Source organism: Sinocyclocheilus rhinocerous, unplaced genomic scaffold (genome assembly GCF_001515625.1).
Source record: "Sinocyclocheilus rhinocerous isolate Xijiao unplaced genomic scaffold, SAMN03320098_v1.1 scaffold2817, whole genome shotgun sequence".
In the NCBI taxonomy this organism is placed as follows: domain Eukaryota; kingdom Metazoa; phylum Chordata; class Actinopteri; order Cypriniformes; family Cyprinidae; genus Sinocyclocheilus; species Sinocyclocheilus rhinocerous.
In genome coordinates, this window is record NW_015638065.1 from 218,185 (window position 1) to 222,329 (window position 4,145).

Below are 4,145 nucleotides of genomic sequence, written 5' to 3' on the forward strand. Positions count from 1 at the left end.
CTGCGTCAGACTGATGCTGGCTGGACAGGATTTACCGCGAGTTTTCAAAAGCGCGATAATCAAATACGGTTTTGATGATAATTAAATTTTAAACGATAATACTAACCGTCAGGGCATTTTATCGTGATTTATCGTGAAACCGGTAATCGTTCCATCCCTAATATATATATATACATATACATATATACACATATACATATATACATACACACACATACATACACCGGGGCGGTTTCTTCATAAGGGCGACTGGGCGACACACCAAAGTGCGAAAGGGAGGGATTTTTTTTTTCTCTATCACAGCTGTCACTGTTCTAGATTGCTGGTTCTGCCTCTGGATATACTGTCCAATCAGCGTCAAGTCACGTTCTGTGGAGTACCGCCCCTTTTTAGGCGATTTCACTCTGGCCGAGAATCGCCCAGACTGTTCTCATAGACTTCCATACAAAGATTTTTTTTCGAACTGCAGGCACTGCAATGCAATCTCTATGAGTTCTGGGAGGGCGAGCCTTAACCTGTGCAGTGATTGGTGGGAACAAACTCTATAAATAAGAAATATAAAGTCAGGACTAGTCTGTATGGGCTGAATAAAGCAGACCAGTGAAGTTTAGATGGATGACGATTGTAATGGAGATAAAGATGATTACTTTGACATACAGGAGTCGTGCATTGTTAGACACGCCCGTTATTATTAATGTGCAAATAAACAGACCGTGTATGTGCGCTCTCCAATAGCTTTTTGCACAAGCACATTTCAGTATGCTCGCATGTCTGGCAAGACACTCGCTGAAGAAGCGTGTTATTATAGGAGTTCATTACCCATAATGGTGTTTATATACATATGGTCATGAACACTCACTCTGACAGAGGAACTGTTCACTGGTGAAGTTGAGCTGCCTTCAGATCGCCATATTCGACAAATTCAGAATGTTTTTATTTACTTTTTAAATTTGTTTTTATTTACTTTTTAAATTTGTGCTTCGCTCTGTTTAATCATTCGGAATGGATCGGTATATACTTATATACAGTCAGGTTAAGGCAACTGGTATAGTGGTCTTTTGAAGTCTCCGTGTGGTCGTGTTTGGTATTGCAGCTTCACTTGTAGTTATTTATATACTGTATGTATAGAAAATGCTCTCTAAACAAAAAATTTTTCCCTCACAGTTTTTGCTGTTGCACTGTATACATAAATTGTGAATTATGAAAATTAAAAAATGTTTTAATTTATCTTGAAAAAAGCTTGCAGAAAATATAGTTTTGTGGGAATCATGCTCAATCTTTACCTTGGTAAAACAATTATCTTTATTTAAAATGTCTCAAGTCTTACTACCTAGACAATTTTTCACCAGCCGCCACTGTGTGTGTGTGTGTATATATATATATATATACACACACAGGTGCATCTCAATAAATTAAAATGTCGTGGAAAAGTTCATTTATTTCAGTAATTCAACTCAAATTGTGAAACTCTTGTATTAAATAAATTCAATGCACACAGACTGAAGTAGTTTAAGTCTTTGGTTCTTTTAATTGTGATGATTTTGACTCACATTTAACAAAAACCCACCAATTCACTCTCTCAATACGTGTAACGGTACACGTATTCGTATCGAAATTTTTCGGTACAGGTCTTTCGGTTCGGTGCGCATGTGTACCGAACAAATACATTGTTTTAACCACTGCACGAGCAGAACTTCATTGGAAACTTCCATTTTTTTTTATATTGTTACTTTTGATAAGAAACAGTCTCATCTTTCAAATTATGTCCTTTTTTTCAGGAAATTCAAACAATAAATGCCGTTTTGGTGCTCTTTTGGTGCTCACGGCAGATCGCTGTATAAACGCCTCAGTTTAAACGGCAGCGCGATCATCTCTTCCCCTTTACTAGTTTTAACGTGAAATAAACATGAATGAACATCTCACACCTCATGTAATCGCTCAATCAGTGTTTCAACCTTGGAAAGACACAGCATTTTGTCACACAGCATTTTATTTACCTCAGGAAGTCATCAATATCCAGAGCTCGTTAGTGCGCTATAAATGAAGTTTAGAGAAGAGCATTTCGCGAAATATTAGACTATACTCAATATATTTTACTTTACCTGTTAGTGATGTCTTAATTATTTAATGTTTAAAAAAATCTGTTATGAAATGAGTTATGAGAGGCACTGTGTAAATGAATAGTTCAACAACAAATAGAATTTTTATAATTTAGAAGTTAATTTAAAACTACATTGTGCAATTTACATGTTTGCATACATTTTGTTGCTTGTTATATTTAAAAAATAAATAGTAATTAAATTTAAGTTTGGGCTCTGTTGTTAACTGTAACCTTATAGTAATGTAAAAGGGCTCACTATAGTTTAGAGCAGGGGTCTTCAACTAAGGGTGCTTTCACACCTGTAAATCGATTGCTTTGTTCCGAAACAGGGATTACAATTTTTACAATGTTGCTTTTTATTCTTGGTGCGGTTCGTTTTCAAACGGCAATGTTTCTAAACGGACCAAATTTGTTAATACAAGTCACGCGCGAGTAAACTCTTCTCTCATTGGTCAAAGTTTCACTGTTTATTTTCCGGGATTCCACTAGCTGTCACGGCTGTCATCTGTCAGGATGGAACGACAACAGCTTCGCGGGCTTGTTGTTGTTGTTTTTTTTTTGTAGATGTCATTATATTAATTTATCACTTTGAGCAGGAGTCCAGGATTCATCGGCAGAATTGTGGCAGATCTAAGCCTATAGAAGGTTCAGCCAGGTTCCGAAACAACAGGCCAGGTGTGAAAGCACCCTAAAATTGCTTGAGGTCCAGTAATGAACCCTCCTCATCAGCCGAGGTCCGGACAATTATATAGGCCTACCTAAAAACATAAATTGATGGTTTTTGGCAGATATGGGTATCTGCAGGTTATTTAAGCTTATATTTAAGACTTTTTAAGACCTGCACAAATAAAATTAAAATGACTGTAAAAAGCATGATTTCGAGTTCAGATACAAGTTTTCACAAAAACAAAAAGGTTTTTAGAATGATTAACTTCACATTTCAGCCTTTAAACCATTTTTTTAAGAAAATGGAGGCAAAAGTATCAATTATTTGGCTATATTAATTTAAATAATTATCAATCCAATTATTATAGCCTATTAATTAAATAACAAATATATTTTACTGTCTTGTTTAAATTTTTATAATGCATTATATTCTTGTCGATCCACCAGTTCACATGTACAACTGCGTATTTGCAGCTTAAAAACATGGGTTGAGTTTCACATTGGTCCGATCAAAAACAGCAGACGGGCTTAATAAAAATGCACATTCATTCTTTGCCAGCAGGAGGCGTTTTTGGAACAGCAGAAATACAGCGGTTTCCCCGGTAACGGCAGCACACAAAGCAGCGCAGCACCGGACTTTGAAACGTGCAGCGCTCATATTCAATGAAATCATCGCCTTTTTGAAGTTTAATCATCATATTAAGCCATATCACAATTCTCGTCTTTCTGTCCCCCAAATTTAAGACCTCCTAAAAATCATTATTAAGACTTTCTTGTACCATTTAAGACTTTTAAAATGCCTTAAATTTTATACAACTAAATTTAACACTTTTTAAGGACTTTTCACTCACTGAAAGTTTCATCTGTCTGCATGCAGCGCACCGCTCTTTGCTCTCTTCTCTACATGTCTGACCGTAGCAACTGTTAACTGTAGTAACAACCCGTGGCACCATAGGACCGGTGACAGCTCTACTGAGCTGACCTTGATGTGCTTGATATAAATTTGATCTTGTTAGAAAATAGCGTTTGGCATTTTTTTATTTCATTATGTCAAAAGGCTTCGCGGTCCGGATTCGGACCGGAGTCCGCCAGTTGGCGACCCCTGGTTTAGAGCATAAGCCAAGGTAGATTTTTATCCCAAAGAAAATTTTAATTATAACCGAGTTTATTTAAAGAAAGAGCAATTTGCTTAGTAAACACTGTTTAATAAAAAAAATAAAAAAAGTTTTTCCCCCTGCTGTACCAAAACTGTACTGAACCGTGACATCAAAACCGAGGTTCGTACCGAACCGTCATGTTTGTGTACCGTTACACCCCTAATATATATATATATATATATATATATATATATATATTAGGGGTGTAACGGTACACAAAC

The 4,145-nt window shown here is 36.2% G+C and overlaps 1 protein-coding gene across 2 annotated transcripts in view; it reads right to left on the reverse strand.

Annotated features, from left to right (window-relative positions):
• The window catches only part of LOC107749597 (origin recognition complex subunit 3-like), a 24,620-nt gene that overhangs the window by 7,915 nt on the left and 12,560 nt on the right, over positions 1 to 4,145 (reverse strand). The window lies entirely within an intron of this gene.